The sequence below is a fragment of the Lissotriton vulgaris genome, chromosome 5, assembly GCF_964263255.1.
Source record: "Lissotriton vulgaris chromosome 5, aLisVul1.2, whole genome shotgun sequence".
Classification (NCBI taxonomy): domain Eukaryota; kingdom Metazoa; phylum Chordata; class Amphibia; order Caudata; family Salamandridae; genus Lissotriton; species Lissotriton vulgaris.
In genome coordinates this window covers 1404182106-1404204646 of record NC_141693.1, presented here as the reverse complement: position 1 = coordinate 1404204646, position 22541 = coordinate 1404182106, and positions in this window count along the sequence as shown.

Genomic DNA, 22541 nt, shown 5'->3' with positions numbered 1-22541 from the left:
GCTGGGGATGCTCAGACGTGGGTCCCAGGCACTCCACACCACTGGAGTCAAGCTAGCCGGGCTGATGAGAGGTGTTACCTCGAAACCGGTCCGGTCCTCGGATGCTTGATTCCGTTCTGGGAAGGACATGGCTTTTGTAGTTCCGACTGGACTGTTCCCATGGGGCACAGGGTCAGAGCTGATTTGCATATCGCCATTGTCTAACCCAGGGTGGTGTGGAGTGCAAAAAAACTATGAATTTGGGCCCAGATCTTTGGACTGGGTTGAATGTGTGACATTGATCCACATTCGGTCCATCACCTGTTTTGTTTGCAATACCGCCATAAGTGCGCTGGGGATGCTCAGACGTGGGTCCCAGGCACTCCACGCCACTGGAGTCAAGCTAGCCGGGCTGATGAGAGGTGTTACCTCGAAACCCGTCCGGTCCTCGGATGCTTGATTCCGTTCTGGGAAGGACATGGCTTTTGTAGTTCGGACTGGACTGTTCCCATGGGGCACAGGGTCAGAGCTGATTTGCATATCGCCATTGTCTAACCCAGGGTGGTGTGGAGTGCAAAAAAACAATGGATTTGGGCCCAGATCTTTGGACTGGGTTGAATGTATGACATTGATCCACATTCGGTCCATCACCTGTTTTGTTTGCAATACCGCCATAAGTGCGCTGGGGATGCTCAGACGTGGGTCCCAGGCACTCCACACCACTGGAGTCAAGCTAGCCGGGCTGATGAGAGGTGTTACCTCGAAACCGGTCCGGTCCTCGGATGCTTGATTCCGTTCTGGGAAGGACATGGCTTTTGTAGTTCGGACTGGACTGTTCCCATGGGGCACAGGGTCAGAGCTGATTTGCATATCGCCATTGTCTAACCCAGGGTGGTGTGGAGTGCAAAAAAACGATGGATTTGGGCCCAGATCTTTGGACTGGGTTGAATGTGTGACATTGATCCACATTCGGTCCATCACCTGTTTTGTTTGTAATCAAATGCCAGGCACACAAAAAGGTGACGGACATCATTGGGCAGGGGAATGCATTGGCCGACATCACTGCCCGGACCACAGCCGAGAATAGGACGATGACAGGCATGTACGTGACCAGGTCACAAGCTGAAAAATGGAAGGACGCTAGGGAAACTATTAGGGATATCCAAATGGTCAGCTCACCACACAAATTGACTGAATGGGCACGGGTGGGACTGAAAGACGATGAAGGCTGCTGGTTGACAAAAGACACGAACAAATGGTTGCTACCCAACTCGTACCTGATCCCCATCCTGACCATGGCACACTCCCCTGCACACATAGGATCTGCCCCCATGGCCGAACTTGTCTCCAAAGTTTGGCACAATGACAAGATCACAGACTCAGCTAAACGTCTGGTCCAACAATGTCTGATATGCCTGCAACACAACCCTGGGAAAGGAACTGTCGTCCCCCGGGGAGGGTTTGGGGTCTCCAATCATCCCTTTGAAGTCCTGCAGGTGGACTACATCCAGTTAGAAAGGTGCCAAGGTTTAAAGTATGTGCTTGTTGTCGTATGCGCATTTAGCAAGTGGGTGGAAGCCTATCCAACTTGCGACAATACTGCCATTGCTACTGCAAAGGTATTACTGAAGGAATTCTTCCCTCGCTACGGCTGTTGAGCTTACACCTCGACACTGCCGGTTCTTGTTTCTTTTCTTTGCTGCAAACCCCCAACTCCCCCTTGAACAAACCAAAGAGCCAAGGATGGTTAACTCTTGAACACTCTGATTTATCCAGAAGGGAAAAGGGGAAGTGGAATGAGAAACAAAAACAAACACAGGAGCTCTTCAGATCCAATGATGTCTCTCAGATAAGTGTGCCGGGCCTTTAAACATTTACTGCTGTACAAGTGATACCAAACATCAGTACCAAGATTTCTCAATGAACTTTTTCAATTATTTGGTATTCTCTTGTGAAACATACCTTTTGTTTTTTCAGCCATGGCTTACACTTCTACAACAATCACTAAACTCTTCCTTCTTTGAAAAGCCTTGAATAAGAACAAGTATTCATTAAAATAAATACCATTCCTTAAATGTTCTACTCATCTCTAATTTTAGTGTATTAGTATAAACTTTGAACTTGTGTTAACTTCTTGGCATACCTGGATTGCTGCGATTTTTAGCTGGATTTGGGAGTCCAATCTGTAGAGATAGTAGAGGAAAAAACAAGAAAACAACCTACATCTGCACCCTAATGATGCCTATTTACTTGTTAGCTCTTGACTTTAACAATGCTTGTTAATTATTCACAGCATCGATTTCATGGGTAACTCTGTACCATGTAAAAGTAAACACCTTGTGATTTACCACACTGTATAATGATCACACATCAAAGTAAGCAATCAAACAACAATTGTCTATTAAAAATGAGCCAATGCTTGTTGAATGGGCCAATGCTTGTTGTCCTACTGTTCGTAGGCAGTCCCGATGCTGAATAAAGCAAAGTTCAATAATCCCTATTAAATACAAAGTCCAATGCCAAGTTCTTTCATCCTTCTTTGCAATACAATTTGTCCTTTAATCAGTTCTTTGTTTTTTAAGAACACGAGGAGTTAAATGATTGTCCTTTAATCACTTCTTTGTTTTTAGGAACACGAGGGGTTAAATGACCTGCTTGCCGGACCGGAGGTGACGTGCCTGTAGGAAGCGAAGCTGAGGTAATGCTATCCGAAAGGAAATCTCCAAGCAAGTCAAGAACAGATGATTAACAGAAGAGGCCTTCTGATGTAAGTTCGGGAAAGGGAGGTGGGAGGAGGCGATACGGAGAGGAATAGAAGGGAAAGGAAGAGGCTTGCGAGGAAGGGAGAAATGCACGGAAGGCGGGTAGGACGGAGAGCACTTACGGCAAGAAGCGATCTCCTTCAGGGTGATATCAGGACTTCTGGAATGCCAGACGTGGCGGGAGTCAAGGCCAGGAATCTTGATGGAAGGCAGAAGCTTCAGCAGCAGTGTTCATGATGACGCTCTGTTGAAGCGAAGCGCCGCTTCCAGCGCTGAATCATATTTATACCTACTGGCGATTTGCATAGCACATGCTGCACGCGTCAGAGCTCTGACAGTTAACACGTGCCTTGAACATCCATTCCCAGCCGAACCTTTACTTACAGTACATTCTAAAAGTTCAAACAAGCATTAGCAAATGCACAATTGCAGGAAATAATAAATGTAAGAAATGACAATTCTTTAATGTTTATTTCCAGCAATAATCAAACCAAAAACATACATTGTATATGTATCTTTCTTTCTGTGGAATATCTGTGGAATATCCTGAAACCTTAACATAATTTTAACCCTTAACAATGGCCTTTGTCGAATTTTGTGGAGCGACAATGGCCCCCACTTCATAGCCGAGGTTATCCAACTCATCTTGAAGGGGCAGGGTGTAAAACAGAAGTTTCATGCAGTCTTCCACCCCAATCTGCTCGACTGGTTGAACGACATAATGCCACGCTGAAACTCAAACTGGCAAAGATAGTGGCTACCACAGGACTGAAATGGCCAGACGCTCTCCCATTGGCATTGCTATCAATGCGTTCCACTCCGACCAAATACCACTTGACCCCCTACGAGGTCGTTTTCGGCCGACCTATGAGCGTTTGGTCCGCACCAAAACCGACATCCATTCACGACGTCCCGGACGTCCTAATGTCTGACTATTTGTATAATCTGACTAAAACACTGTCTGTTATCCATCAACAGGTGCTGCAGGCCATCCCCGATGCTTCCAGGGGCCCCGGGCACGACATCCAGCCAGGTGACTACGTCCTAATCCGGAACTTCCAGCGTGCAAAGAGTCTGGAACCTCGGTGGACGGGCCCCTGGCAAGTCTTGATCACCACCCGAACAGCTCTTCGAGTGGAGGGGAAACGAAACTGGGTGCATGCACACCATTGTAAGAAGATATCCTCGACCCTGACAACGACCGAAGACGTGGCCACCCAAGAAGAGCTCCTGAACAAAGACTGACCATCCCTGAGCTATTACCCTGATACAGAGACACTCGAATTGGCAAAATTTCCCGATCCCACTGTGCCGTCCAGAGAAGGGTATAACCTACGACGAATGGAGGGAGCTTCGGCTAAGGAGACCACTGACTAAGTTACAAATCTCAGAACGGTGGCCTAACACTACCAAGGCTACCAGGAGAGAGGCTAAACGAAGTTTGTGGTTCTGCCCGCTACCGAGCCCCTTGAAGATGATGGAAGCGCCCGATACGAAGATGATGGAAGCAACCGGACGTCCGAAGATCCACTACAAAAACCCAAAGACTGACAAAATACACAGCTCAAAGACTATTGCCCTTTTCATCGCCCTTCTCTTTTGCCTCCTCCTCATGGCCACCCTCTGTATTGTGGAAGAGAGCGCACCCGCTCATAAGACATTACTATCCACTGCACAGCCTACCACCATGAAAGAACACTATCTGATCTCCCTTTAACCTCAGCTCCGAGAAAGGCGTAAGGAGTTCTGGAACAACTCCTTTGTGCAGTTGCTGCACCAACACAACCATGCCGCCAATGCCACGAATTGCTGAATCTGTGGGTTGCTACCACATGCCACTGGACATTCCATCCCATTCATCCCTTCACCTTTCTCCGTTCATGGTTCCTGCCTTGCTTGGCTGATCCTCTTGCAAGAGAGTTACAGACATAATGCCACTTCCAGAAAAACTGTGTTGCACTTTTATCATGGGTTCTGGCTGAACAAAACTGGAAGAACCGCTGCTCCCTTTTGCCCTGTGACATCCAACGCCTCATTTCACATGGACATCCCTGCCAAAGAACGGGTTGAAATGCAGGTGTTCAACAATCCAGCCAGACCCACCTTCTCCTACCTCCGGAAACTAACAGCTGCTACCCTGACTGTGGCCCTGTCTGTCGTCAATGTCTCAGGCCTTGTATGCATCGAAGGCCTCGGGACACAGTTGGTGGGCCACAGCGCTTGCCACATCACCAGAACTTTGGACTCAGCTGATCCACCCTCTTTTGTCACCTCCCCGAACATATACTTTGTCTGCGGCACAAAAGTCTACACCTGGCTCCCAAAGGGCTGGGGAGGTACCTGCTACATCGCCTTCATCCTCCCTCCGACCTATGTGGCTCCAGCAAACCACCACCGACAAAAGCGAGCAAGAGACATTGAACAAGCCGACTCCACCGGAGCACAGTTCCTGGACGCAGTGAAGGGACTTGTTCCACTCTGGGGTCCGATGGCGAACAGCCGTGCCATCCGACATTTGACCCAGGCAGTTGAAACGACTCTGAACATCACAGCTGGCATCCTCACGAACAACACAGCCGAGCTTCAGGCGGTCCGCCTGGTGGCCCTTCAGAACCACCTTGTTCTAGATGTGGTTCTAGCGGATCGTGGAGGAGCATGCCGCATCATTGGATCCAGCTGCTGTACCTACATACCGGACAATTCACCTTCAGTCTACAAAGCCATTGAACAACTCCACAGACTTTCCTCAGAGGTTCATCAGGAACAAGAGGGATGGTCGCTTGGGAGCTGGTTCTGGAGTGCTGTAAAGGACTGGGGGTGGAGGTTGTTTATGATCATATTGATACTGATTGTAATAATATGTGGATTCTGCCTGTGTGTTCAATGCTTGCCGCCCCTGTGCTCACTTTTTGCGAACTGTATCTGCCCTAAGACTCTAGACTTCGAAGCTGAACGAATGAAAGCTTTACACGAAGTGGAAATCCGTAACATAATGCGGATAGATATAGATTGACAAGCTGGCTAGATATGTTGAAAAGGCAGGACTGTTAAAATCTAGGTTGCGGCGTAAACATCGGGGCCATCTTGTCCCTTTTCCAGGCTCATACGTGTGCGTAAGCAGCAGCCATTTTGAGTATCATGGCCTCTCTGCCCACTGCCGATCGCCAGCGCGTCTCTCTCTGACCTCGCAAGCATCCCCCGCGCACTGACAGCCCCCGCTCTCACATGCTTGGGCCATAAACCACCCCTTCAGCGCGACCCTGCCCCTGAGCCACATCCTGTACCCGGCTAACACCTCCCTCCATCCCTTTCATGATCACATATCCTTTGATAAACCCCCTTCCTCTGTGCCCGATTGTCCGACCCGATCCCAGGCCATCACCTAGTCCTGCGGATGCAGTTTATTGCCCCCTACTGTAAGAAGTTGCCCCTCTTCAAAGGAGCTACAATTGATCAAAAGTCCCACCCCATGAGATCCGATCAGCCGCACACATTCCAGGAATCGGCGGAATGTCCAGCTGCACGACAGTCATCACCTACTCAGATCGGGGCGGGGACTTCTACTGTAGATATGTGTGGGAACGGGCCTGAAGCGGGGATTCCGAGGATGTCTTTCTGTACTTCAAAGTATTTGTAAGAATGTGTCACATGTAATAAACTGCAATAAAAACCATAAACCTGTGTGTAAGAGGCCAGGCCTCAGAGATGCGGTTAGAGCACCTCGAGACGATACCCTGTTGTCTGATCTGATGTGTTCTGCTCCAACGGAATAAACCTCTGTTTCCTGCCTTCCAGTCTCCAGCGCCTGCCTCTTTGTTTGCTAATTATCGAGTGGTATGAGAGGCGATTATCGCCGGGCAATACTTAAAGGGTATCCATTAGATCTGCCCCCCTTTTACAATGTCGCAACTCAAGAAAGTCTTTAGTTTGCTTAGTTAACCCTGGCCACCAACAGCGCTGTTTTAATAAAGAAATAGTGGCTGTAACCCCTGTGTGCGCAGAGCCCAAACCCTCATGTGCTGCTAGTATTAAACTTGCGTATGATCCATATTTGGTATTACTCTATCCCACACTCCAGGAATCTGAGCATATGGAATGTTACTTGCATCTAACTTGTAGGAGTATTTAAGAGGAAATTTTTTATGTACCGCTGATCAGACTTTAGATGAAGCAATGACAGCTACCATAATATTACCATCTATTCTCGTCTTGGAACGAGTGAGTGCAGCTACGGAAGCTGTGCAAACAGCCACCTTTGCGGCGTCCTCAGCCAATGAATTCCCTTCAACATGAATACCAACACGTTTATGACTCAGTGTATGAATCACATGAGTCCTTGGTAGCTCGTTTTTCAACTCTGCTATCTGTTCCCATGGCATTTTTTTTGCTTCATTGTGCCACCTTTCACATCTTTGAACCCGTTTTACTCCCAGTGATATAAGTACTCATTGTACGACTTCTCACAGTAAAAGGACTCACACACAATAGTGTGGAGTATTTGTGATCCATATTTACAAGTGCCAATATCAGTGCTTTTAGTTCTGCCAACATCCCGCATGCGACCTTTAACGATAGCACATGCTGAGCTGTATTGCTACTTACTTCCTATGGCAGTTGCGCAGATCCGTCAGTGTAAATTATGTATTCATACTGATCTAGAGGCAATATTTAATTAGATAGAGGATATTCTTGTTCGTAATGCAGGAATGCTTGTGTTTTTAAACTTGGATCAAATCTGCATTCAACGTCCGTTGCAGTAAGAGAATTAGCCCATTGTATCCATCTTGGATGTAAGGTTTTCGCATTTGGAATGCTAGCCATTGTAACTGCTTCTAAAGCTGGTGCTAGAGTTATGACAATAATCAATTTCCCCTGAGCCAGTACTCTTTCTCTTGCTCCAGCAGTCTGAACAGCTGTCAGGATTTTTTCTGTTGAAGTGAAGCACATTTCTGCATTTATGTACAGGTGTGATTTGTATGCGATTGGTACTGTTTCTCCTTCATTCGAAGCTTAAGTAGGTGTACCAGCATTGACCCGCAATTATATGGATCCCCAAGTGGCCTACGTTTACACATGTTTGCAAGTGTTTGGAAGCTATCATGTCTTCCTGGAGTGAACGAAGAATATTAGTATGTACTTGTGTCCATTTTCTGGCTGAAAAGTCAGGTTTTATTAAGTCGTAGACATGTTTTACCCTTTGCATATAATCTAAAATGTATGTTCTGAAGAAACTTAGAATCCCAGTACTGATTGTAATTTTTTAAATGATTTTGGAGTCTGAAGCAGTGCACACTTTTCTAAAAAGTTAGCTGCCAGACTTTTCCCTTCACTTGACAGCTCATATCCCAAAAATAGGACATTTAGGTGGGCTATTTTAGATTTTTTAAAGTTAAATTTGTAACCTTCAGTGGCAAATCCCATAATGATGGTTCTTACCCTGGTCAAGTGCCTCTCCAATTTGTCATCCATTAGAAAAATATAATCCACATAGAACAACACTTCTTCATCAAATTTTTTATGTAACTCTGTTACCCTTGCTGAAAATACCCTGGGGTTAATCTTATACCCTTAGGGGAGTCGACAAAAATGTCGCTGGGACCCTAAGGCTGAGAATACGGTCAGATACCTGCTTTCAGGTGCTATATTTTTGCAGAAAAATCAATTTGAGGTATCAAGTGTAGTTTTGTATTGTTTCCGCACAATGTTATTCTTTAATGCGGCACTATGGCATTTTGGACCGCAAATGTCTTTGTGCATGAGTCTAAATGTCTGTTATCTGAAACTAGATGATTTTTTTTGTCGGGTTTAGAGACAGGAAACAAAGAAGTGTTCATTGGAGAGGTACATTTTTCAATGACCCCCTGGTATTCAAGTCTATCTAAGATCTCCTGGGTCTGTTTTTTAGCTTCTTGCTTTATAGGGTATCGCCTCTGAACATTAGGTGAAACTTTTAATGGGATCACGTGGTAGGTTGAGTCCTCATCCCACCCAGCTTGATTTCTGTACAATGCCCTCAGCTTGGGCTACTGCCCACTCCTGTGCATATGTATGTTTAAATGCAGGAAAAATGATACTTTCTCCCCTGGGGCACTCCATTACGAATGCTGGTGGCAAATCTTGTTCGGCTAACAGGATAACAGAGCCATATGATAAGTTCTTACAAAATAGACCTTTTACTTTCCTGGGCATGTTCCCCTCCATCCGGAGTGTTATTTCATGTAATTTATGTGGGACGCTCACCCTTTTATCTGGTGTTTCTACCGTGATGTAATCATTCAAGTCCGCTGTCACCAGAAATTCCTTCATGTTCTGGCGAGCTATAGTTACTTCTGCTGCACTGTCTAGCATCGTCAGAGCCCATTCCCCATTCAGAAGTTGTGTCATTAGAATTCTGGGCATGTCTGATTTTCAGACCAGCAACTTTCTTTTTCTTAAATTGAGGTTTTAATTTTGGCTTATTTTCTTTTTTGGAAGTAAAGTCTTGAGCGCACTGCTTGTTTCTCGACTGTGTGCGCTCCTCTCTGTGTTCTGACCGCCTTTCTCTCTCTGAGTTTTTCTTTGAGCCCTGAAAGGAACGAGAGGAACGTGTATCAGTATCCTGATACCTGTCAGGTTTCCATATATTATCCCTATTCCTAAGGTTGTACCTCTTTTCAGAGGGCTCCTGTGGAGGAGACCTACCTCGGGACTGAAATCTGTTGTCTTTAAACTTTTGTTCTTTTTTATTATCCCACTTCATTTTATAAGAAGTTGGTGTCTGCTTTGAAGTGTCCTTTACAGGATTGCCCATTAGATGAGGATTTAAAGCTTTTCTCCCCAAACTATCCCTGCCTAATTCTGCGTATGCAGTTTCAATGACTTTGGGTAGTTCATTCTCCTGAATTAATGGAGAGAGCTCCCGTAGGCTTTGGCGGATTGCCACTGATACTGCTACCCTTTTAATATTAAGAGGTATGGCTGATACTTGGTCGTAGTTATTTAATAACTTCATCCCTAGGTTCAGAGGATGCTCTGCTCCGTACTCATTTTGTATTTGTCTTAATACATCTGGTATCAATGCTAATGAAGGAATACCATGACTTCTGGTGTATATAGCAGCAAAGACGATACCCCAAGAGGTACAATCCTCTAACTGTGGTGAAATCCCAATGGGCAAGCAGATTGTTAATATTTTGTGTTTTTCAAATGGTGTGGTATTTGGGAATAATGCTACTAAGTGGGTTATTTTCTGAGCTACCCAGAAAGGAATTTGTTCACGTTTTGTGGGCAATTTACCCATTACAACCTGTAAAGTTTGTGGTGTAGTTTTAGTAGCTGTGTTCTGTGTGAGCTGCATTTGGTGTAATTACTGTTGGTTGGACCACAAGTATCCTCATGACGAATTATGTTGTGTTTCTGTAAAGTGTTATCAACTCTTTGTGTTCTGGCATTGTGTCAATGTCAGGATGTGGTGCATAGGTCGTAAATATCGGCAATGTTGCTCCTAGTCTTCGTAATGGACTGAGTCTTGCTCTTCTTCTTGAGTGGGGTAGTGCACCATTTAAATCAGAAAATCTGTTCCTGAGAGGTAAGAAGAATTTCAGTCTCCTCAAAAGGAGTGTAGACCACTGAGACTTCTTCATGAGTATAATAATGAAAAGTTTTTGTTATAGAGTTTGCTGCTGGGAGTTTAACCCATGAATAGAACACCTCTGTTTGGAAATCTTTGTGTGCCTCTTCACAAATATTACTGCACCTCCTCTGGCTAGTAAACCATGTTTGAGGAGTTAAACTGTGAGTGTGGGTCTTACAACAGCTGCAATACGTGTTGCATTGACATCTTCCTCCTCATCTGAAGAAGTGCTTGCGTCAGTGGGTCTAATTCTCTGTGCTGATTAGTCGTTATGTTAAGAACACTGAATACCTATTCAAGAAAATTAAGGTCAGGTGTTTAGCACAATTTGGGGAAAAATGTACTTCAAGCATGATTAACCAACAGCCAATAAAGGAATATCTGGTCTACTCAGGTCTAGCGGAGTTTGTGCCCACCCATTCCAGACGTCTCTGGTGTTTTGTGAGTAAGGGTCTCGGAGAATAAGCACGACTGATTCTACTGTTAAATAAGTACCAAACCAAAAGTTAGTGGCGCCTTGTAGTGTAGTTCCTATAGTACCCCTGCATGACCTGCTCATTTGGATAAGATACACTTTGTGCCTGGTGGCGAACTGATTCTGAGCACCCCAACTGCGTATGTTAGCTAGCTCACAGTGCCACTAGAATCTCCTTTTTATCAGAGAGATTAGTTTTTGACAACCTCAGAACACAAGTCAAAAGTAGAGCACCTCCACACTACGGGAGCAGCCCCCGCAAACCTTTTTCTTCAATGACGAGCATGCCCTTTTAACGCTGCTGCAATGCTCAATCCCTTACTCAACTCTCTATTGATGGAAGGAAATTGAAGCTATCACCGAGAGAGCTCCAACCTACTTGTAACTAAATGTGTTAGCTCCAGCCACCACACTGGGAAACAGGGGTTCTCTACTTTCGACTACGCTATTGGACACATTGGAGATTCCTGCAAGTATCAGTTGGGGTCTTTCACAATTCATTTTGGAGTCAATTGAGGACTTATTTGACTGGGGAGTATAAAACATCCTACATATGAGTACGTTGGAGTAATCCCTGCTAGCTGGGGGACCTGCATGGAACTGGACATGTTTGATATTCTTGCAGGAACCATTTCCGGTTGACAAAACACGTCTTGGTGTCAGTGTAGGACCAATGAAAGTTCTACTCATTGGGAAATAAGACAGTTGATACTGGCTGCCGAATCGCCTAGCGTAGAAATTCCCCTGAAGAAGGGTTTTTTTGATACCCGAAATGCATTGGGACTTATAGAATCCACACAGGAACTCTTTGAATGACATCTAAAAGATAGACAGTCTTAGAGTGTATAATAGTAGTGCACCTTTTGTCTAGGACTTAGGTCTGAGATTTTCTCTTCCCTTTGAGAAATTTGGAGTTTTCTTGTCCTAAACACTTTGGAACGCTTCACGCTGGACTTTTGAAGGTAATTCTTTCAGTGGAAGTAACCTAATCCCTGCTTCAGGACCACGCAACAAAGCGGTTGGCCTAAACTTATGACTTTTCCCGGTCTTGTACTACCAGGTAACCGTGAGTGGCACTTTGTGCTTTTAGGTGTTTTACTCACTTGAGATCTTTAAAATTGCACATATTCGGTTGTACTGTTTGAATTTTTGTCATTTGGTCTCAAATAATTTATCACAATTTACTCACATTTTCTACATTTATCTTGTACGTGTTTTCACTTTTCACTGTTTGAAGTGCTGCATAAATACTTTACAAATTGCCTCTAATTTAAGCCTGACTGCTTTATGCCAAGTTAGACAGAGTTAAACACAGGTTACTTTGGAGTTGCTTGTGTTTCACCCTGAGAGAGATTATGGTTCCTGTGTAAGTACGATTTCAACCACTCAACCAGAAACTCACTTTTCAACAATCATCATCCTGAAGTGTCAATGTGTGTGATAGGTAAGTAAACTTGTCTGCAGTAAGGTTTGAATCTGAGTCAATATAGACTTGGGAAAAGATTAAATCAGTGGGAGAGAGATCAAAATTATTAAACAACTTTTTCATACTGTGTTCCACAAAATCACTTTTCAGCTTTAACCAAACAACAAATTCTTCAAAACCAATTTCATCATATAAAAATCAGGAAGCATCCAATTTTTATTGGAGTCCCCAGGTAGGTGAAGGACCCTCACTGCTTTCAGAGATACCCAAACTAGTGTACAAAACCAAATTTATATTTTGAGTTGGTAAAAATAGTTCAAGTTCTCTGGCTACAGTGCAAGCATTTATAAGGGCAATTAGATCAGCTTATTGAGCACAATAACTCTAAACAGTTTCAAGTATAGTCCTTACAGCATAAAATGCATTCAGTATCTCCTTATCATTTCTGATGCAAGATCCATCTACATAATGTAACAAGTCAGAACATGCTCAGGAGATGTATAAAGTAGTTGCAGTATATTTATTGGAGCTTGTATACGGTGCTGTACCCTTCTTTCATTCCCTGACTTAACTGCCTGTAACCCCATGAAAACACATTTATTTTCCACCTTGGATTATTCCCCTTCCACCATTTTTCATGACATCACAGTGCCACTACATCACATTATCACATTTCTCCGCCCTTCCCCTTTTTATTTTTTATACCATAGCAAATAAGAGAAAGCGAGAGAAAAAAGAAAGAGAAAAAAACATTAATTCAGCAATGTTCACTCAACCAATCAGGTTTTCTTGAAATCCTTTCAGACTTTCTGAGCACCTATTCATCTTGTTGAATATTCAATTGTAGATTTCCCTGCCCACTACTTGGTTAACGTTTTTTGAAAAATTTCTTATTTGTTGTTATTACTCTTCTGGCATTTTTTGCTGTTAAACCTGTTCCTTGAACCTTTGTTATTTCCATAGGTATAGGGTGAAATCTGCTTTGCGATTTCCTTGTCTGTTGTTCGCGAACTAATACCAAATCACCTATTTGATATTCTTGGTCTCAACAATTTCTACAACTTTCTGCATAAAATTTCATTTTGTATTTCAATTCTTTATCTCTCTGCATCATTTCTTCATGTTCCGATGGCAGATCCGCTGGCTGATGTGGTAGATGAGTTTGTCGGGATTGACCAATCATTAAACCTGAAAGACATTTTCCAGTTGACACTTGAGGAGTATTTCTGTAATCTCGCAAAACTTGACATATTTCCTGATATATTGATAACACAGGTTTTGCCTTCTGCACAGCCATCTTAATAGTGGTCATTGAACTTTCTACCATTACATGTGCTTGAGGCCACATCATTCTATGTACTATTCCCAAATAATTCATGCATTTTTTTAATTCATTTTTACTAAATGGTGGTCCATTTTTTTTCATAATATTAGGTATTTCCCAAGTAGAGAATATTTCCTCAAAAACTGGAAGTATCACTGATGTAGATTTTGATGACATCACTTTCACAATAGGGAACTGAGAATATTCATCTATCATCGCTAACAGATTGTTGTATGGCGTTTTAGGATCCGAGCAAAATTTCCCGATTCATTCACTTATATAGGTACAATCCACATTGCCCTTATATAGGCATAGAAATCGAACCCATATTTAGACATAGCCAATGCAGTCCAAATACAGGTATGGCTACTTTCACCCATACCAGAAAGCCACAACGATTTCTTGGAAAATCGGCTTAAGCAGTCATATTATGCCCGACTTTACGTCAAACTAGGCACCTTCAAGGTATAAATATGCCTTCAGTTGCTCTAGCAAACACACAGTGGTTCGGAGCAGTTCGACTATCTACTTGCCCGACGCAGCTCGCTACAGCAAGTGCCAAAGGAAGCCGACCCTCCAGCTGATGCACTGATCGAGAAGCTGTCCTTTCTCTCGCTGAGAATCCAGCTCCAGTGTTTCCAAGCTCCCCTCGCGGGGTGTTGGGAAATCGAGTCCCGAGACAGAGATACCAGACCTCCTTCATTCTAAACTAAGGTATGGAGCTGATTAGACCCTAAAGAGAAATCCTGGATAGATTCTTGGCAAAGAAAATAAACCTATGCTACACCACACTCACTTCTTCCCTCGTACTACACTTAGGTTAGGTACATTGGGGTAGGGGTATTTTAGAAGCACCAGTTGAGTACTTTTAGCTTTTGTTATTTATGTATGTATCTATGGTCTAGAAAACATACAATGCTTTTACAGTATTATTGTATAATACTCTTCACGCTCTACGCATTATACTTTGTAGCCTATATTACGATTGTAGCAGTTGACTTTACTTGCATGAGAAAGAAGACAGTTCAATAAATCCCTTTTATTGATAAAGCCTGTCTCTCTATTTTCTCTGCATATCTGATGAAATGAAACATGCACGATTGACTGAGTAAAATATCTATCTATTGTTTCCACAACTCTGAAGATACATTTATTCTTGGGGAAAGAAACTTGTCATGTTTATGAGGTTGTCAGAAACTAATTCCTTCTTGTTTATTCGAGAAAGTTTCTAGTGACCTCTGAGCTAGCTGGCACTCACAATTAAGTCGAATATATTCGATAGAGACCTAGTAGACATAAGTCCTACGTCAAATCTATAGTTTATATTATTCCATTGCACAGAACCTATTGGGAATATAGGAACTACACTACAAGATAGAGTACTGAGTTCAATGGTCCGTAAAAATCTGCTGTTACATTAGACCATACAGCATCTGGTAATTCAGACAAATGCAACTCTTCCATCCCTTTTTCCCTGAAGGTGCATTGACATAAATTACAAGACTGAACCACTTCTTCTACCTGACTGTCTGATCTGGGAAACCATAATTTCTTTCTCAAGAAGTTTTCAAAGCAGAAATACCTCAATGATTTTCATGTGCCAGATCAATGACACATCGTGGTAAAATTGCTACAATAATTTGTTTATTACTCCTTAGAAGTATTCCAGATGAAGCCACAGACAGTTCAGAGTGTACGTTGTTGAACAGCTATATATCATGTTTTCTTATAATAGGTTGATATCGAGTTGCACTGTTTACCAATCTACAATTATTTTCACTTATAATTCTTTATTACTTCCTGAATGGTTTCATCTTTTTGTGTTGCTTTAACCAATTCTTTCCCTTCAACAATTCATGGTACTGCAGATTTGATTATGAAACATACATATTCCTCTGCCTCTAATTGCTATTTTATCTCAGTTTTAAATGTGTGGCTGTACATTTAATCTGCTGGATTGTATTCCTTTCCAGATATATAAATGATTCTAAAAGCATAATCCATTAGTTTCATTCACCATCTTTCAATCCTTGGTGGCATTTTAGTTTTTGGATTTCCAAAGATAGAAGTGATTGTTTGATGATCTATTATAATAAAAAATGGTCAATATATAAAAATACGGTAATGTTCACATGCCTAGACAACTGCCAACATTTCTTTTTCTAGTTGAGAGTATCTTTGTTCCACATCAGATAAACTCTTAGTGGCATGAGAAATCACATAACTAGGAGTTTCCATCCCAAGTTTATGTAGTACCAAAATTGTACCCAGCCCTGCATGACTGGCGTCCACCACCAATTCTGTACAGAGAAGAATTGCCAATTCTAGATCCTCGCACACGCCTACAAAACCCTCCACGAACTAGAACCTGCCTACATCAAACATTGTCTCAACTTTCACCAACCCTCTAAACACTTGCACTCCTCTTCACTAGCACTTACACATGCACTCTGCATCTGTCTCAGCTGCGGCAGCGGCTGCTCCTTCTTCTAGATCGCTGCAAAGACCTGGAACGATCTTCCCGTCCAGCTCCATAAAGACGTCCTCGCTGGCAGACTTCAGAAAGAGACTCAAGACCTGGCTCTTTGATGGAGATACAGCACCCAGATACCTCTAGCGGTGACAGTGATGGGGTGACAGTGATGCGTTGTACAAAAGTTGTTTGATTGAATGGCAAGAAAACCACCAGAGGACCCCTCACATACCTACCCCCCCCCAGGCTTGCGCTCTAGGTTCTGTAACACCATCTCAGACTTTATTGCACCCCTAGCCTTAGACTCCAAGGACTACATCTTCCTTGGAGACCTAAATTTCCACATCGACGAACCCAATGACAAAAACACTGCACACCTCCTCGCCAGTAAGAGCACCCTAGGATTTACCCACATTGTCCTCGACCCGAAAAACACCACAGAATACATGCTGGACCCAATTTTCACCTCCACAAACTGCGTAAACTACAGCCATGTCACAGAACTCCCAAGGACCGATCACTCCATCATCCAGTTCAGCCTCCCCAACCCCCGCACCGCCATCCCCAAGATGGCCAAAGCCCCCCAACGGAGTAGGAGCAAAATGTCAGGGAACAGCTGGGCAAACACCCTCAACACAGTCAGCCCTGCTACAATCACCAACATTGAACAAGAAGTGAAACACTTCAACACCTCAATCATCAATTGTGCAGACAGCATCATCGATATCAAGAGCAACATACAGAGAAAATCTGCCAAAAATGCCAGCTGGTACACCCAAGAATTCTGAACAGTGAGACAGGACAGCAAACAGTTGGAGGGGAGTTGACATGCCAGCAAGGACACCTCCAACAGGCCAGCTGAGGGCATCAAAAAAGACAGCCCTTGCTGTATGCATCAAAACCAGCACCAACAACACAAGGGAACTTTTCAACATTGTTAAGGAAATTTCCTACATGGCTGCCAGAGAAAATAACATCTTACCATCACAGAAGCTGTGTGACAACCTCGTCCACTTCTTCCAGAACAAAATTGCAACCCTATACACAAACTTCGAACCCCATTCCACACATATTGACTTCCTTGACAGATACGCCACCACCGTCACCAACACAAACCTCACACTGACCACTTGGAACATCCTCTCCAGCCAGGACACCACCTTCACCATGAAATCAATCCACGTGCGAGCTCCGTCCGACCCATGCATGCACCACATCTTCATCCTCAGAAACCAAAGGATCTGCCAGTAACTCATCACCCTACTCCACACTTCAATCACCACTGCAACATTAACCAAGTCCTGGAAACACGCTAAAGTCCAACCACTACTCAAAAAACCCTTGATCAACCCAAGCGACTCAAAAACTACCAGCCAATCTCCTTGCTCCCTTTTCCGGCAAAGATCCTGGAAAAGATCATCAACAATAAACTCATGACACATCTGGAGCAAAGCCAGCTATACAACGCCTCCCAATCGGGTTTCTGCAGCAATCACAGCACCATAATCGCCCTGATCACTGTCACCTACAACATCCAAACCCTCCTTGACCAAGGAGAAACAGCAGCTTTGACCCTCCTTGACCTCTCAGCAGCCTTCAACACTGTAGCTCACCAGACACTGATCAAAAGACTCAACTGCATCAGCATCCAAGTGGATGCTCTAAGATGTATCACCTCCTTCCTCAGCAGAAGAACCCAGAGGATCCTCCTCCCACTTTTTCACCTCTAAACCGAAGGAGATCACCTGTGGTGTCCTCCAGGGCTCATCCCTCAGCCCCACACTTTTCAATGCATATATGACCCCGCTGACCAACATCATCAGATTCCATGGTCTCAACATAAATTCCTATGCAGACGGCACCCACTTCATCCTCTCACTCACTGACGACCCCACCACTACTAGAACCAACTTCCACAGATACATGATAAACTTCACCGACTGGATGAAGAAAAACTGCCTGCAGCGGAACACAACCATGATGGAAGTACTGATCTTTGGCAACAGTAGCAACACATGGCCAGAAACCTAGGAATCATCTTTGACATCATGCTCACCATGAATTCGCAGATCAACACTGTCTCCTCCACCTGCTTTCTCACTCTGTGCATACTACGTAAGATCTTCAAGCGGCTACCCCTACACACAAGACACACCATTACACAGTCCCTCATCACCAGCAGACTAGACTACGGCAATGGCCTCTACAGAGAAATCCCTGTACCCCTCATACAGAGACTTCAAACCATACAGAACACCACAGTCAGACTCATCCTTGGCCTTTGCTGATGAACCCACATTACACCTCACCTCAGGGAACTCCGCTGGCTCCTCGTACAGAAGAGATGTCAATTCAAGCTGCTGACCCACGTGCACAAGGCTGTACACAACCAAGGACCCACATACATTAACTACCGCCGGAACATCCACCAACCATCAAGAAGACTAATCTCCACCTCCCTTTCACTTGCCATACTCCCCGCATCCACTGAAGCAGAAGTGGGTGACGCTCCTTCTCCCACATTGCAGCAGAGACCTGAAACAGCCTCCACAGACACTTCTGGACTCTCACCTCACTTCCAGATTTCTGAATGGGCCTCAATACCTGGCTGTTCAAATAAGCCTCTAGGCCCTGCCATCACCTGGATAACCTGTCATGTGATTATCCGCACTTTATAAATATTGATTGATTGATTGATTGAGTATGGTAAAAGTAGGAATAGGTGTATACAGAACTAGATACATTTCACAAATGATACTAGAAGAAAGTCATTTCTAGAAGAAGGCACATTTGATATTGAACAATGGAATTTATTGTACAAAAGATTGAAGGGGGCTAAGAACCTAGTCCAGAACACTGCTTGGCTTTCTTAAAATGCTGTGAGGGGGGCAGCAATCAGTGACAGGAGACTGTGTGCTGGCCCTAAAGATACCCACAGAGAAATTAAGATGTCAAATTACCTATTTGAGAGACAGACTATGAGTAATTTGCCTAAATGATTAATGGTGCTCCCAACCAATTGGAAAAAAAGGAGGAGGACATATACTTTTTTTGAGTATTCTAATTCTGTCAGGAGTTGCTCAGGGTGTGCCACTGTTGCACCTAAGAACGATACAGCTCCACATGAGTGGGCCACATAGAGGGACCATGTAAGCGAGCACAATGAGTGCAGAAGCTATGGCAAACAGTATCATGGAAAGCGGTCACTGGTCTGATAGCAGTGTGATGAGTGCTAGAGGGACATGAAAGTCTGACATGATGACTCCACATTTACCACCTTTAATTTGAAATGTCCCTAGTCCCACTGATCTGAAACACTGATTCAGAGTGTTTGGGCACCCAGTCTAACTATTACCCATAATAGTTTGAGATGAATCTGGGATGATGATCTAGAGACCCTAATCATGTGCCACAACAGGAAAGACAGACCCCTTCACCTACGGATGAGGACAGTGGCAGTTCCTGTGACGTCTTGCATGTCTAACCTGATGTCATCTCACCCTTTGAGAATTCCATGGCCCTGAAGAAGGTGATTAATGTCAGCTTTTCAAATGGATCCCTGTGAACACCAGAGAAGACAGGCTCTAATTACAAGCATACTGTCAAAGAACACGACGTCCCATACCGTAGGTGTCTTCTATGGACACCGTAGAATTTCGCAGGGATGCAATGGACCAACTTCCCAAATTACTAACCTACTACTTGTAGTTTTTTAAAACTCTCAACAAGAAATAAATTATAAACTAGGGAGGAGGGCCGGGGTACTGGACGTTGTGGATCCTTGCTGTCGACCTGCGAATCAACAAAGGATATGCTCAGACTCTTCCGAATGATTCCCTAGACTAAAGGGTTACAGAACTGTTAAAGGATTACATGAACACATCTTGTTCCCTACCTGCGATCTAAGGAAGTCTTGTCTGCGTCCAGTATGTCTTGTGTGGGCGGAGTGTTTTGAATCCGGCTTTTGTTGAGCTTCTTGACCGATCCCCTTGGTTGAGTCATCTGCAAAATAATGTACTGATTAGTACTGTTTTCTAAGATATTCTAAGTGGCTGCAATCTTCACTGTGACTACAATTTACCTTTTCACTTACATTTATTACCTGACCCAAATCCACTGCTCCAGTTCTCTTTTCACCCTAAGAGTAAAAGGGGAGATAGCCCTCTGCAACCTTACACAAATTCCCCCAACAAAGAATGTTTGTAATTCTGTTCTGTTTCACAGAATGAATGTACGGGGATACACACTTTGCCCCAACAAAGAATGTTTGTAAAGAACTTTTTTAGAAACAACAACTTAAACAACAGGTTTTATCAATCCCTACAAATGCTTTGATTATTTCTCCAGTCTCTAGTCTTAAATGCCTTCTACTTGTAGAAGTTCCAAAAATTATTTGCAATCGTTCAAGTGCTTTATTGAGTTGGGCGCCTTAGAAATGATAAATACTTAATGTTCTGAGTGTAAAACAATGGCACATGATACACATAATACACACACCACAGGAGGTGCTTGGAGCATGGGCAAGGGGTGTTTTTTTTATGGTATTAAGTGTTCCTCACAGAAGGAACCAGATGCTGTGTAACTTTATGACACATACTCGACTACAGAAACGCTCTCTATGCCGGAATCCCATCCTGCATTCTACACCGACTCCAAACCCCCCAGAAAGAATCAGTCAGACTCATCTTGGACATCCCACAAAATGCTCACATCTCACCAGACCTCAAAACACTCCACTGGCTTCCAAATCAGGAAAGATGCGAATTCAAGCTGCTCACGCACACCTACTAAGCTCTCCAAAAAATTTGACCAGCACACCTCAACCACCACCTCAACTCCTACCAACACACCAGACACCTTGGTTGGTCTCCCATGCTATTGCATGTGCTCCTTGCATCAAGAAAACCAGATGTGGAAGACAATCCTTCTGACATTTGCAGCCATAGCCTGGAATGACCACCAGCAACAGCTCAGAACCACGCCCTCCCTCATGGACATCTGAAAGCAGCTCAAGAACTGGCTCTTCCAGAATAAACAGGCATGACTCCATTCACCCTCTTTCTGGTGCCCTCGCCCTACACAGTGCCTGGATACCCTCGTGGGCGCTATGCCATGCTTTACAAGTCCACATAACATAACATTCATGTAGCTTAGTCCCCTATCTGACCTTCTAGACCACCCATCAGTTTCCTAAGGTGCCGACCAAGGGCAGAAATTAAAACAACACTTGCAAACTGTTTTTGAATGTTAAATCCCTAACTGGACTGATGTTAATCTATTGCTGCATGCTATCCTGTGAAGCGCGGTAAAGGACAGTCTGGTAATAAATGCAAATTGACCGCGACAATCATTTGCAACTGATGGTAGCTTGAGTATTTCCATAGGTGCCTTGTCGAATGCTGTTGTTGAAGAATCTTTACTAAAGCTGTTTGATCTAAATTAATAACTGTAAACAAAAGAAAGGGAAAGCTTCAACTCATTTCCTTAATAGTCTGAAAGATGTTTCTTATTGCTATTCTGGTTTTGTGAGAGCCGCTTAAACATTTCAGAAGGTAGTAGCTGCTCCTGTTCATGTGTTTTACCTAAGATGGAGAGCAATTGAGAACTATGTACATTGGTTGGCGAAACAGAAATCTGTCTGAATTGGTTTCTGTAGTGAATAACAGTGCATTGGTTCAAGAGAGTAAGGAAGAATCAGCTGAATCTAAAGTGATATCATTACCAATGTAATACATCCAACAAAAGCAATTTTGACTTCCCTCCTCCCACAGGCTTGAAGTTCAACATTTTAAGCTATCCTGAGGATATACTGCTTTCAACATGCTTTGAATTTTGGAGAGCAATAAGGGCGGCACGAGTGTTGTGTTATTAATGAAAAGCACACTTCATGCTTTTTTGATACTGGTTGGTCATTATTAAAACATCTGGAATTCTGATACTTTACAAAGAATAAAGTTGGCACTTCTAAGATGTGTTTCTCACCTCATCACTGATTCCATCTAATTTGCTTGGGGTATAATCCCAGACCAGCATCTCGAATCTCACCACTCCTATGTAATTATGTGTGAGGGACCAACTAAGTAAATTAAACTGTACTGAATATGGTACCAATGACGGTGCTTATTTGTTTGTGCCTTTTGGGAATGCAGATACTGTCTTAGCAGTGTTCTATCAAAATGATAACTCATCCAGCACTCTTGATGTTGTGAATACGCCACCATAAACCATGTCATTTATTTTAGATGCAGTCCAGTCCTCTTGATGGTTACAAAAAAATGCTAGTCATGAAGGTTGTATTATAGCCATTTAACTGGTCAAAATCAGGTGGACCTTAAAGAAAAACCTATCACACATTTCGAATCGCTCTTCATCCTGAGGTGGAAGCGGGATTCTACCTGTTTATTGCTGCTCTAGTAAAACATAAGGTTTGGTACCCACTGTAAGCACTTGCAACATCCATTTCCCGCCAATCAAAAAGCCTTTTAAGGAG